Source organism: Lemur catta, chromosome 1 (assembly GCF_020740605.2).
Source record: "Lemur catta isolate mLemCat1 chromosome 1, mLemCat1.pri, whole genome shotgun sequence".
Classification (NCBI taxonomy): domain Eukaryota; kingdom Metazoa; phylum Chordata; class Mammalia; order Primates; family Lemuridae; genus Lemur; species Lemur catta.
Genome location: NC_059128.1, coordinates 26,319,759 through 26,335,198, shown reverse-complemented (window position 1 = coordinate 26,335,198; position 15,440 = coordinate 26,319,759). Strand labels below are relative to the sequence as shown.

Genomic DNA, 15,440 nt, shown 5'->3' with positions numbered 1-15,440 from the left:
ATGCTACACTGTTCTCAGACTCATTCTTCTTTTGTCCTGTCCCTTTCTAAGGGTCCAGGAGTCGGGCTGCTTGGAATTTCCAAAGGGGGTGATCTCTGCCTTTCCATGGCCTCTTTCCTGAAAGGCATCACGGCTGCTGTCATAATCAGCGGCTCTGTGGCCAATGTCGGGGGAGCCTTACACTACAAGGGCCAGACCCTGCCCCCTGAGGACTTCAACAAAAATCAAATCAAGGTGACCAAAGATGGCTTTGCATACATTGTGGATGTCCCGAACAGCCCTTTGGAAGGACCTGACCAGAAGAGCTTCATTCCTGTGGAAAGGACTGAGAGTACCTTCCTGTTCCTTGTAGGTCAGGATGACCGCAACTGGAAGAGTGAGTTCCATGCTAATGAGGCCTCTAAATGCTTACAGGCCTAGGGGAGGGAAAAGCCCCAGATCATGTTACTCAGCGGCAGGGCACCATATTGAGCCTCCTTACTTCCCCTTGTACCGGGCTTCCCTGCACACCTTGCTGGGCAGTCCTGTCATCTGGGGAGGGGAGCCCAGGGCTCATGCCATGGCCCAGGTGGATGCTTGGGAGCAACTCCAGACTTTCTTCCACAAACACTTGGGTGGTAAAGAGGGGACAATCCCAGCCAAACGTTTATTTCATTGTGTGCCATCTCTGATGCTAACCTTTCCCAGAAATAGCTGCCACAATTGGTTTGTGTATGTGTATTTCTTTTTTCTTTTCTTTTTTTTTTTTTTTTTTTGAGACAGAGTCTCGCTTTGTTGCCCGAGCTAGAGTGAGTACCATGGCATCAGCCTAGCTCACAGCAACCTCAAACTCCTGGGCTTAAATGATCCTACTGCCTCAGCCTCCCGAGTAGCTGGGACTACAGGCATGCGCCACCATGCCCGGCTAATTTTTTGTATATATATATTTTAGTTGGCCAGATAATTTCTTTCTATTTTTAGTAGAGACGGGGTCTCGCTCTTGCTGAGGCTGGTCTCTAGAACTCCTGACTCAAACAATCCACCCGCCTCAGCCTCCCAGAGTGCTAGGATTACAGGCATGAGCCACCGCGCCTGGCCTCCTTTTTGCTTTTTGTAACTACTTAGAGCATTTCCCTCTTCACTGTTAAAATGAATTTACCAGTAAGAATGAGTTTTTAAGATTTTTATAAATTTTAAAAAAGTTTTATACACTGTATACTTTATCAGTTTGGGAGAGGAGTGATTCTGCAAAACACACAAGAGGTCAGAAAAGCATGCCGCTTACTATCTCACAGCACACAACTGATAAGGCTTCAGCTCTGAAAGGAAAGGTAAGCAATACCACTTAACAGTGCCTGGTACATAATGAGAGTTCAATAATTATTTGCTGGATGACTGATTAATAAACAAATGATTACAGTTGGGCACAGTGGCCAAGTTCTTTGGATAGTAAATGTACAGCTGGGGCTTAGTGTCCCCAAGTCCAGTGTCTTCTCCCTTTGCTAAGCTGCTTTATTTCTGTGGTTCTTCATTTTACTTGGGCACAGAGCCATTTGTCCATCGATTTCTGCCACTTCGCAGTTGACCCAGTGGAATGTATGTTTGTGGGTCTTCACAGTCACACAGTGTTGTGTGATTTCAGGTGCATCATGAATTCCCTAAAGCCTGTCCATGCTTTCTGCAAGACAGTAGCCCCAGCTACAGGGAAAGGAAATGGCTCTTGTTTCACCCATATAAGCTTTTGAGAATTCCTAGATTTGGTGGAGGTGGGGGATGTTTCAAGGCACCATGTATTAAAAATACATAAAAGAGTAGATCTGGGAACATACTTAAGCCCTGGCCTTGATTCAGCACTATGGTGTTGGAGGAGGAATATGAATGACAACCAGCCCCACAATGCCTACACCCCTTCTTTTGATTATTAACAATGTATATGTGATTTGCCCCTTATGAAAATTGATCATATGAATGGGGTCATTCTTGTATCCAACTAAAACAGAGTCGAGAGGCCAGGGGAAAAAAGCACACAGGGCACATAACATTGCTCCAAGAATGTAATTTTCTGCAAGCCTGGCAGCTTAAACAACCTGCTGTGACTCTAAGACTAGTTTTACCTACCACTGTCAGTCACCAGTCAGAGCTTGCCAACTCCGCAGAACTTTACTAGAGCCAATGAACTTTCCTTCAGAGCAATATATAACATTTCTCCTTTTTATAAAACCTCCAAGCTTCTCTTTGTTCTTCAGACATACTTAAGATCACCCAGTCTGTGTATAAGCCTCAAATTGTAATTCTTGCTTTACAAATAAAACATTTAAAATTTAGAGCTTTGTCTTTTTTTTTTTTTTTTTGAGACAGAGTCTCGCTTTGTTGCCTAGGCTAGAGTGAGTGCCGTGGCGTCAGCCTAGCTCACAGCAACCTCAAACTCCTGGGCTTAAGCGATCCTACTGCATCAGCCTCACGAGTAGCTGGGACTACAGGCATGTGCCACCATGCCCGGCTAATTTTTTCTATATATATTTTTAGTTAGCCAGATAATTTCTTTCTATTTTTAGTAGAGACGGGGGTCTCGCTCTTGCTCAGGCTGGTCTCGAACTCCTGAGCTCAAACAATCCGCCCACCTTGGCCTCCCAGAGTGCTAGGATTACAGGTGTGAGCCACCGCGCCCGGCCTGTCTTTTTTTTTTTTTGACATCTTCTCTTCAAAAGCACTACAAGGGGCCAGACACGGTGGTTTATACCTATAATCCTAGCACTCTGGGAGGCAGAGGCGGGGGAGTAGGAGCTCAGGAGTTCAAGACCAGCCTGAGCAAGAGTGAGATCCCCGTCTCTACTAAAAACAGAAAAATTAGTCAGTCGTCATGGTGCTAGCCTGTAGTCCCAGCTGAACTCCTGAGCTCAAGCAATCCTCCTGCCTCTGCCTCCTAGAGTGCTAGGATTACAAGCATGAGCCACCACGCCCACCCGGCCAAAGCCCCACCTTTTAATACTATCATACTGGGTATTAGGTTTGTTAAATACGGAGTACAGTAGGCCATTGTTTTGTACTAAGCTCCACATTAGGTTCCAACAGACCAGACTAAAAATCAAAATGGAGTCACCCATGCTAAAGTTCCACCTTACCAAACCCAGAGTAAGTTGTTATCTGACCTTCCCAGAAATCAGGAGAGAGAACAGATTTCCCACACAGGCCAGTTTTTATCTTCAATTGGCATGATAATGAAGTTCTCTCTAATTTAATCCTTACACAAAAGAAGTAGTCTGAAGTAAACTGATGTTAACTGATAAGTTATTTTTTGTTGTTCTGTCTCCCAGTCCCAAGCTTACAAGAAAAGGAGCTTCTAAATGGCCAATAATCTCTTTGCTTTGCTTCTGCTTTCTTTAGCTCTTTCTGTCTATAACGCCAACTTCTGCTCAGCTCATAGGAACACTTACTCTATTTTATGTAATGAACTGTTGCCCAATCCTAGAATCACAATAAAGCCAACTGATATCTTCAATTAAATTTGTTGTAATTTTGTCCTTTGATGATTTCTAACATTTGAATTTAGAATTCAGGCCATAGCAACACTTAAGATCTACTCTCTTAAGAAATTTCAAGTATACATTATTAACTATAGTCACCATGCTGTACATTAGATCTCTAGAATTTATTCATCTTATAACTGAAAGTTTGTACCCTTTGACCCACATCCCTCCATTTCCCTCTCAGCCTCTGGCAACTGCTGTTCTACTCTGTTTCTGTGAGTTTGACATTTTTAGATTCCACACTGAAGTGAGATCATGCAGTGTTTGCCTACGTCTAGCTTATTTTACTTAGCTTAATGTCCTGTTGGTTCATTGGTGGTGTTGCAAATGGCAGGATTTCCTTCTTTTTTAAGGCTCAATAATTTATTCCAGTGTCTGTATGTATGTGTATGTGTGTGTGTGTTTATATATCATACTTTTTTTTAAATCCAGTCATCTGTCAAGGGACACTTAGGTTGTTTTTATATCTTGGCTATTGTGAATAATACTTCAATGAATATGAAAGTGTAGATATCTGTTTGAGATACTAATTTCATTTCCTTTGAATATATACCCCAAAGTGGGATTGCTGGATCACATGACAGTTCTATTTTTAGTTTTTTGAGGAACACCCATACTGTTTTCCATAATGGGTGTACCAATTTACAATCCCACTAACAGTCTACAAGGTTCCTTTTTTTTCATATCCATCCACATTCCTTACGAAAAAGTGTTCAACATCACTAATTATCAGGGAAATGAACACCAAAACCATAATGAGATATCACCTCACACCTGTTAGTATGGTGTTGACTTAAAGGAAAAAACTGAGGCAAACTTAATAAATAGAGAGTTTATTTGGGCCAAGTTGTAGCACTGCAACCAGGGAGCACAGATAAATTGCCCTGAATATACACTTTGATTATACACTTACAGGTATATTTTTAAAGGAAAAGAGGAGGCAATTTCTAAGTTGCTTCCCAAGAATTTACATTAAAATAACATAAGCTTTTGTAGTGGTGTGTTGTTCTTTGTATCACAAATTCCTGGAACATGAAGATAATGAGTGAGGCAGTTAGTCAGGAACAAAATGCCTTTAACGATTGCCCCCCATGGGTGCAAGAGCATGACTGAAGGCCAAATTCATCTCTCTCTGGGCCTGATAAATTTTGGACACCTCACATAGCTCAGACTGCTTTGAGGTATTTTTCTTTTCTCAATGGCTCTTATCAAAAAGTAAAAACAGACACACACACACACACACACACACACACACACAAGTGTTGAAGAGAATGCACCTTTTTTTTGTTTTTTGTTTTAGTTTTTTATCCTAAAAAGTTAAGATGAATGTTGTGTTGTAACCATTTTAGGATACAGATGGACTTTCTTTTGTAGATGACTCTTTCACTTTTCCTGAAATAGGACACATATGCACTCTGATAAAGCAGAATGAAAAGTCTCAATTCATGGGAGGTCCTGTACAAGGCTCTGATACTCTGTGTTTGGAGCTGAGCTCCTCACAGCAGCTTCTGTCAGCTTTCTTATTATGGGAATGGTGTTCCTGTGAGGCAGGAAATAGATTGGTGCTAACCGACTTTTCTCAATCCCCTCTTTCTCCAGTGGAATAAACCACTTTCACAAACAGCCGCCCTATGGAGAACCCACATTTTTCTAGCTTGCAACAAAATGATTAGGGACAAATAGAAAAAAAAAAAAAAAAAAGAAAACGAACACTGAAGCAATCATACTCTCATGTCTCTGAATATAGAAGTATTGGTAACTTTCAACCAAAGGAAATAAAAAATATGCAAGTCAACTACCTAGTTCATTCACCATTAGCTAGATTTGTTCCCTTAAGGCTTTAATCCCTTTGCAAGCCAACAATTTTGTCTTAATCCAGCCATGCTTCTCATTTCTTCTTTTTTTTTGAGACAGAGCCTCACTCTGTTGCCCAGGCTAGAGTGCCGTGGCGTCAGCCTAGCTCACAGCAACCTCAAACTCCTGGGCTCAAGCAATCCTCCTGCCTCAGTCTCCCGAGTAGCTGGGACTACAGGCATGCGCCACCATGCCCGACTAATTTTTTTCTGTATATATTTTTAGTTGTCCATATAATTTCTTTCTATTTTTTAGTAGAGATGGGGTCTCACTCTTGGTCAGGCTGGTCTCGAACTCCTGAGCTCAAACTATCTGCCCGCCTTGGCCCTCAGAGTGCTAGGATTACAGGTGTGAGCCACGGTGCCCTGCCTAGCTATGCTTCTAAGAACGGAAATGCAAACATTTCCCATACATATACTTCACTGAGCCTCTGCATTTGGTACCTGGCAGTGAAAAAGCATGTTTTCCAACAGGTCAGTATTGAAGACTAAGAATGAAAAATCCAACTAAACAACACTCTCTCACTCAGTAATATGTTATCCACACTTTCCCTACTCTCATATTGCCAGAAGGAATCCACTGAATTTAGTTTGTTGGGACTCAGAAAATAATGCCCCAAAATGAAGACCTCAGAAGCAAGTTTTTCTCTGACCTTCTCCTGCCCTCCTGTCTCTCAGTCCCATTTCCCCCTGAGGCTAGACATAGAAACTAGAATCCCTCTTTCCCAAGACAGATCACAGAAACCAGAAACCCTTTTCCCCAAAGCCAGCCATAAAGCCTAAAAATATTACTCTATTACTCTAACTTTCCCTCCGCCTTTCTGTGTAAAAACTGGCTGTAAAGAAATTATCTGACCTACCTTGTCTGACTGTAGGTCATAAGACCCCCGTTCCAGAGAGGGTTCTACCCATACCCAGAAGGAAGGAATGTACGCTCAGAGAGAAGAATCTAGACAGACAGGCCTTGCTGGGTTTCCCCACTCAGTCTACTAGCATTAGATCATACCCTTTTTTGTCCAAACATATTTCTACGTGGCTGTCCATACTTAGTTGAACCTAAGCATAAAAATGGACAATTTTCCTTCCTTTATCTTTGAGTCTTCATTCTGAAGGCTCCCATGTATACATGTTAAATATATTTGCATGCCTTTTTTCCCAGTTAATCTGCCTTTTATGAGTTGACTTTTCAGCAAACCTTCAGAGGGCCTTCAAGGGGAAAGTTCCCCTTGCCCCTACAAGCTCAATTTTCTGCAAATAAGCATCACCACCATAATTTTCACTTTTGAGGAAACTACCTCAAACCTTTTATTAAAGGAAAAATGAATAAAGACATCCTCCCAGCTTAAGACCATCTTCTATCCTTTTGTCTTCTACTACAGGGTAGAATATAGGTTATGAAAACAGGTTATGAAATATAGGTTATGAATAAAGGTTATGATCATGAAAATATAATTTCACATGTGGCACTAGGAAAATGGAATGCTATAAAAATAATCCTCATCACCTAGTGCATATGCTGATGCTTTCATACTGGGTGTTCACTGACAGTAAGTGATGCTGCCTCCAAAGGAACAGCTCTACAGAATGTTTTTGGGTTAGTGTTTCCCCAGCTTATTTCTGGAATGGGGAAAGGAAATTCCATACTAAAAAACCAAAAAACTCTAGAAAATCTACAGATGTTAACCTTTAAACACCAATGAAATAGATAACTGATAAGGAGAAAATATGTAAGAGAAAGACAGACCTCATGAACAGCCCAACAGAGAGAGACCAAATTCTGCAAATGGAAATTTTAAAGCTCACTGAGTAAATCTGTCCTAGATCCAAACAAGTCCTACAATAGCAGATTTTTAAGTCCTCAATTCACAGAATTAAGAGTCCTTAAGCTGTTAACTTTGTCCTGTGTCCTCCTATTTAGAAAAATTTCTACCTAGAATCTGTACAAAAGTGACCAAGACACACCTGCAGGATGTGACAACACGAGATGTTCTCAGCTCTTTTATGAGATGAAAGTCATTTGTTTTTTTCTTAAAGATTGGGGGATCTCAACGTATCACCCAGGCTGGAGTAGCGCAATCACAGCTCACTGCAGCTTCAAACTCCCAGGATCAAATGATCCTTTCACCTCAGCCTCTCAAGTAGCTGGAACTACAGGCGGGTGTCACCATGCCCAGCTAATTTTTTAATTTTTCTAGAGACAGGGTCTCTCTGTTTCCCAGGGTGGTTTCAAACTCCTGGCCTCAAAAGATCCTCCTACCTTGGTCTCCCAAAGTGCTGGGATGAAAGTCATGTTTTATAATTGAAAATGAAAAAGGAAGGTGCTGTAGAGAGAAATGAAATTTCATAGCAGTAGAAAAGCAAAGACTGGCTGAAAGTTTAACTTTTTAAGTAAAAATAACAACAATAATAACCCACTGTATAATTAACTCCTCCATAGTGGACAATCTGCCACACATTCCATGAAGAATGACACCAGCTTACTACAGTGGAAACCTACTGCAACTGCAGCTGCAAGGCCAGGGTTCTGCCCCCTTTCTAGTTCTTTGTACACAAGCTGATGCCACCTACTATATACAAGGCAGTTAGTTAAAGAGACAAGTGAGCTCAGAGTAGCTTCTCTCACCTACCTGCTAACTCAGCAGGAGTAAGTTCACCCAACTGAGCTCTGGCCTCCAATGTGTATCTGTACATAATTTTATAAAGTATCTAAATGCCATTCATTAGTTTAAAAAAAAGAAGAGAAAACTCTAGACCAATAAATTGCGAACTTAAAAAATTAGGAGGGATACCAATTACATTAACAGCACTTTCTTTAAAAAACTGAATCACTTTCTTTTGAAATAAACCACAGTAGTGAGAAACATTTTTCTTTTCAGGTGCCCCATGACAGCACAGAGCTTTACCTGGCAAATCCTGCCACCTTTCAAGTCCTGGGATACTGACCTGCACTAGCACATGGGGCAGCATTACCTCCCAACAGTGTGGAGAAGAGCACATGTCACCACTGGGCAATAACAGAGCTTACAGAGACTTTTGGCTTCTCAAAGCCACACGTAGTTGGAGAGCTTTCCTTGTTCCATGAACATTTCCATGGGGCCAGCCCAGCATGCATCTCCTTCAAGGTCACATTCCACTTTCCAGTGGCCTGTCCATAATGCCCAAATATCTCATGAAGGTTTTCTTCACTGATTGCACCTGTTCTGTCAGTTTTGTTACCCAAGTTAAGGATTGGCAACTTAGATATTGTTTCATCAGTCATTAAAGCATTAGCTCAACTTTGGATTCCATATTATGGTGAGAATGATCTGCACAGTCCATTAGAAAGACAATCCCATTCATTGCTGGGAGATAATTTTTCCAAACCCAACATGCTTGCTCATGCCCATCAAGATCAAATGTTGTAAATGTCATTGCAGCAACTATCAGCTCTTCTGTCAGAGGTAGTGCTGGAACATACTGACTCAATCTATCATCTTTGAGCACGTGGTTTTGCCTGCATTGCCCAAACCCAAGAATACAAGTTTTCCAGATTTTGCGTAGAGTCCTGGGAACTGGAGCACATTGTTGAGGCCATTGTAAATCCACTCAAAAATGAAAGACATTATTTTTTTTAATTTTTTTTTTTTTGAGACAGATTCTCGCACTTTTGCCTTGGCTAGAGTGTCGTGGCATCAGACTAGCTCACAGAAACCTCAAACTCCTGAGCTTAAGCAATTCTTTTGCCTCAGCCTCCCAAGTAGCTGGGACTACAGGCATATGCCACCATGCCCGGCTAATTTTTTTCTATATATGTATTTTTAGCTGTCCAAATCATTTCTTTCTATTTTTAGTGGAGACGGGGGTCTCGCTCTTGCTCAGGCTGGTCTCGAACTCCTAACCTTGAGCGATCCTCCCTCCTCGGCCTCCCAGAGTTCTAGGATTACAGGCGTGAGCCACTGCACCCAGCCCGAAAGACATTATTAATGCTTACAGCGGACAGCTTGGACCCGCCCTCAGAGCACACAGACCAGCAGGAGCACCCAAGACCACCAGCTACTCACTGGATTGAGGATTTGCCTTTTTTTAAAAAAAATCTGAATACCTAATTTTCTTTTTAAAAGATTCCTATAGACACTCAGCAGAAGAATGCTGGAAATCACAGAGAGAAGACTATCCACAAATATTTGGTACATCAACAAAGTCTAAGAATAACAAAGCCTACAGAAACTTGGCTAGTTACATACTACAGTACTAATATAATCAGTATAAAATTTAAAAGCTTTATATTTATAATTTAAAAATTCATATTTGTAGAAGAGCAAAATTTAAAGTAGTCACTAATTGAGAATTACAGAGAAAAGTAGCGGGAAAGGTAAACCAGCTCATTAGAGTTGTAAGGTCATATCAACTGCCAAACCAGTGTAATTTCTTCTTTACTCATGGAAAATATTTCATATTTTGCTTCCATACTGTGTCCAATACTATTTTTTTGAGACAGAGTCTCACTGTGTTGCCTGAACTAGAGTGCCATGGCATCAGCCTAGCTCACAGCAACCTCAAACTCCTGGGCTCAAACGATCCTCCTGCCTCAGCCTCCCGAGTAGCTGGGACTACAGGCATACACCACCATGCCCGGCTGATTTTTCTATATATATTTTAAGCTGTCCATATAATTTCTTTTTATGTTTAGTAGAGACGGGGTCTCGCTCTTGCTCAGGCTGGTCTCGAACTCCTGAGCTCAAACAATCTGCCTGCCTCGGCCTCCCAGAGTGCTAGGATTACCGTGCTAGGATTACCAGTGCTAGAGCCACCGTGCCCAGCCTGTGTCCAATACTTTGTTTCTGTTTTTTCTTAGTTTTGTGGCGATATTACCATAGAATATATATATTTTTTTGAGACAGAGTTTCACTCTGTTGCCTGGGCTAGAGTGCCATGGCGTCAGCCTAGCTCACAGCAACCTCAAACTCCTGGGCTCAAGTGATCCTTCTGCCTCAGCCTCCCAAGTAGCTGGGAGAAATAAAATATGGGCCTGATAGGAATTATGACTATTAATGGGGAAAATTAAGAAATCTGGAACTTGGAGGTTGACTTTCAGAAGACTGTGGTGTATTTAGATTTGAACATAGAAAACATATGGTGGAAAACAAGAAGAAATTAAACACATAGCAGTATTTCACTGCAAGATGAAAATTCTTCCTCAGTTTATCTTCTACCCTGAATATCAAGTAGGCATGAGATACCCTGTGGAAACAAGTCAGGTGAGATAAGGTAAACCCATATGTGTTCCTAGCAGAAATTTTATTGACATTGGAATAGTAACAAGTATTGAAATAGAGCAAAACAAGTGGATGTTGCCAAAACTGAGAAAGAAGCAAGAAGTGTGTCAAAATATAATAGATTCTATTCTTTTTTGTTGGTTTTTATTTATTTATTTATTTATTTTTTTGAGACAGAGTCTCCCTCTGTCACCTGAGCTAGAGTGCTGTGGTGTCAGCCTAGCTCACAGCAACCTCAAACTTCTGAGCTCAAGTTATCCTCCTGCCTCAGCCTCCGGAGTAGCTGGGACTACAGGTGTGCACCATGACACCTGGCTAGTTTTTCTATTTTTAGTAGGGATGGGGTCTCACTGTCACTCAGGCTGGTCTCAAACTTCTGACCTCAAGCGATCCTCCTACCTCGGCCTCCCAGAGTGCTGGGATTTCAGGTGTGAGCCACCTGGCCTGGCCTTGAATCTATTCTTGATGAATCTCCAAACATGTATATAAATACTCTTGTCAGTAAGCTCAATGAACACTCTGTCCTGATACCCTGAAGAGCTGATGCAGAGAAAAAAATGCCACGAATGACTGGCAGCAGGTTATGGGGCTGAAGAAATCATCTATTTTTCTACACCAGATGGGGAATTATTCAATTTTTCTATATAGGCAGGAAATGAAATAAAGTCAATATTCTCTCACGCCTGTAATCCTAGCACTTTGGGAGGCCGAGGTGGGTGGAAAATTTTCCTTTCTTGCCTGAAATTTTAAAAAGCTATCACTACCAGTGAGTTTCCTCCACCACACTCATAGATATTATCAGGTGCCTACTCAGCATACATTATCTCCTTCCCTTTTATAAGCATTCCTGATTTGCATTCAGGTATTGCCCTTCCCCTTGCAACTGTGGGTTTCAAGGAATGCTGTACTCCACCCCAATCCAGGGGGAAATGATGGTGATCTCCAGTCTCAACATTCTATGATAGGAGAAAGAATGTGACTTAATGCTTACTTGGAAATCTGGACGTTCTCTCCCCCACTAAACATTAACAAAGAAGCACAAACGCTGATTACTCTGGCAACCACCTTATCACGTTGTGAATGGCAGAGCAGATAAAAAGAACCAGTTCTTAGTGTCATCCTTGAGCCACCGGATCAATCAAACATGAAGGGAGATCTACTCCTGACTTTTCAGCCAATAAATTTACTTATTCTGTAAAGTTTTATTTTTTAGAACAGTTTTAGGTCCACAGCAAAATTGAGCACAAGGTACAGAGATTTCCCATATACTCCCTTCCCTCAACCCATGCACAGTTCCCTTCCGTCCACCATCAACATCTCACACCAGAATGGTACATTTGTTACAACTTATTAACCTACGGTGACACATCATTATCACTCAAAGTCTCAGGTTTACTTTAGGGTTCACTCTTGGTGTCGTGCATTTCATACCTCTGGACAAATGTCTAATGCCATGTGTCCACCATTATGGTATTATGGTATAATACAGAATAGTTTCACTGCCCTAAAAACTGCCTCTGCTCCAACTATTCATCCCTCCCTCCCCTCAACCCCTGGAAACACTGATCTTTTTACTGTCTCCATAGTTTTGCCTTTTCCAGAATGTCATATAGTTGGAATAATACAGTACACAGTCTTTTCAGATTGAGTTCGTTCACTTAATAATATGCATTTAAGGTTTCTCCCTGTCTTTCCACGGCTTAATATCTCATTTCTTTTTAGTGCTAAATAATATTCCATTGTCTGGATGTACCACAGTTTAATTATCTATTCACCTATTGAAAGACATCTTGGTTGCTTGCAATTTTTAGCAATTATAAATAAGGCTGTTATAAACATCTGTGTGCAGGTTTTTGTGTGGTCATAAGTTTTCAACTCATTTGGGTAAATACCAAGGAGCCTGACTGCTGGATTGTTTGGTAAGAATATGTTTAGAAGGTGAGAAACTGCCAAACTGTCTTCTAAACTGGCTGTACCATTTTGCATTACCATCAGCAATGAATGAGAGTTCCTGTCACTCTACATCCTCACTAGCATTTAGGGGTGTTGGTGTTATGGATTTTTGCCATTCTATTAGGTGGGCAATTTCTTTTATTTTTGTTTTGTTTGTTTGAGACAGAGTCTCACTCTGTCACCCAGGCTGGAGTGCAGTGGCAAATTCATAGGTCACTGCAACCTCAAACTCCTGGGCTCAAGTGATCCTCCTGCCTCAGCCTCCCGAGCAGTTGAGACTACAGGTCCGCACCACCATGCCTGGCTAATTTTTCTATTTTTTTGTAGAGCTAGCATCTCACTCTTGCTCAGACTGGTCTCAAACTCCTGACCTCAAGCAATCCTCCTGCCTTGGCCTCCCAAAGTGCTAGGATTACAGGTGGCAGCTACCATGCCCAGCCTGAATTATTTTTTAATTACGTTGTTGTTACTTGCACTCAGAAGAAGCCTAACTAACTTAACTGACATGGTCATGGAATCATTAAAAGACCAACTTCATTCAAGAGGAATAAAATTTTTACTGATAAAAATAAAGTCATATGACACTAGAAGAAAATAAAATAGAACAAATTTAATAATGCTAGGTAGAGGAAGGTATTTCTTAACATGACACACAGCCTAGAAACCATAAAGGAAAAGACCAAGAAATTCAATATCATAAAATTCAAAAATAGGGCACAAGATAATTAATAGACAAATTACATAATGGGAGAAAACATAGCATATAACAGGTAATATATGAAAGGCTATATAAAAGGTTTCTACATAGTAATAAAGAATATGGGCAAAAGATTAAAAAACACAGCTTTCAGAAGGAAAATATGAGTTGATAATAAATATAGGAAAATAATATTGGGTCTACTTGATGGACTAAATTCATTACTCTTCTTCCACAAATCCCTTAAAATGAAAGCAAAGATAAATTTTAAAAAAGGAATAATTCATAACAGTCTTAGAAGATGAAAAAAGAGTGCTATTTAATGTCCAGAAAGTATGAGGATATAGTATCCCAGAATATAAAACCAGAAGAAACAAGATCCAAAGGAATAGAGGATGTCAGAGGCCAAATATGTGCAGAAAAAAGCTACTCAGAATGGAAAAATACCACCGGGCACAGTGGCTCATGCCTACAATCCCAGCACTTTGGGAGGCCGAGGCAGAAGGATCAGTTGAGGCCAGGAGTTTGATGTTGCAGTGAGCTATGATCATGCCACTGCATTCCAGCCTGGGCGACACAGTGAGACCCTGTTTCAAAAAACAAAACAAAGCAAAGCAAACAAAATAAAACAAACCCCACAAGGACATCTCTAGCCAGTTGCCTAGGGCAAGGGAATTGTGTTATCCAAGTGATGCTATGCTATGCTGTGCAATCTGTGAAATCACAGTGGCTTATGACAACACAGTTTTATTTGTCACTCTTCTCACAATATGCAACACATTGCACAACAGTACCTATCCTCAGTAACTCTTATTCAAGCATTAATTTACGGGTTCAGGTATGTTCTATAAATGTAGCTATATTGTCTGGAACACACTGGTTGGCTTCCAAAATTGCCATGGAAAAAGGAGTAGGGAATCATGATTTATGACGGGTGGAGAAATAGGATGTTATCATTTTTGTTCTGATCTCATTAGAACTTAGTCATACAAACCCAGCAAGTCTACAGAGGAGGCTGGGAACTATAGTCATCCTAAGTACCTGGAAAGAGGAAATGAACTGGTAACAATGAATTTAAAAACTGCATTCAGAATGGTGGGGCACTGGGAACCAATCAGGCTCTTCTGCAAAGACACACATACTGAACTGCAGACCCCTGTGGCATTTAACCTTGGATTATACCTGAGACTGTGCTCTATAAAAAGTGAAGAATCTTCCAGGAGAAGGATCTGAGTTATAAATATATACAGGCTTAGAGACAGAACAGATCTTGAAGTTACTTAAAACCTCCACAATAGAGGGAGGTGGGTGGAGAGGGAAAGGCAGCTCTTCCTTGGGCAACTATACTATTAATAAATACCTCCAGTTCAAGAGTTATGTAGTAAACTCCTCTTTTTTGGAAATAGGGGAGAGGTTGTCCCCAGCCAGCTTGCAAGCTCAATGACCAGAAGTTAAGCCTGATACGGATATTCACATGGGGTACAGATTTACACAGAGCGTATCCAGTCACTTCCCATTCAGGAGAGACCCCCAAGTGGATGCCAGAAACTGTGGACAGTACCAGACGCTACATATACTGTTTTTTCCTACACATACGTTCCTATGATAAAGTTTAATTTATAAATTAGCAACAGCATTCTTGCACTTTGGGGTCATTTGTAAGTAAAATAAGGGTCACTTGAACCCGAGCCTTGCAATACCTCCATGTGGATCTGATAACCTAGATGGCTGCTAAGTGACTAACAGGCGGGCAACCTACACAGCCGGAATAATCTGGACAAATGGATAATTTATATTTCGGGCCAGATAGAGCAGGACAGCACGAGATTTCATCACGCTACTCAGAACAGCAAGAAATTTGAAACCTATGAATTGTTTATTTCTGGAATTTTCCATTTAATATTTGTTCACCCCAGTTGACCACTGATAACTAAAACCACGGCAAGTATGTCTATTGGGCTTGTGCAAATTCACTGAACTGTACACATAGGATTTGTGCATTTCCGGGGTATGCAAGTTATACTTTATTAAAAGCTTTTTTAAAAAAAAAGCTGCCATACAGCCCACGAAGGGACTGGAATTTGGCTTGATCTCACTCACCTCTGGTCTCAGCACGAATCTATTTCGCAAGAACTTTCGCTCCGAGAGCGGTGTGGGGCAGAGAGCCGTTCTGGGA

At 41.1% G+C, this 15,440-nt stretch overlaps 2 pseudogenes; one reads left to right on the top strand and one right to left on the bottom strand.

Annotated features, from left to right (window-relative positions):
* Window positions 1-8,311, top strand: LOC123639929 (annotated as a pseudogene).
* A 46-nt stretch (window positions 8,312-8,357) lies between these two features.
* LOC123639312 lies at window positions 8,358-8,961 on the bottom strand (annotated as a pseudogene).
* Between the last annotated feature and the right edge of the window lie 6,479 nt (window positions 8,962-15,440).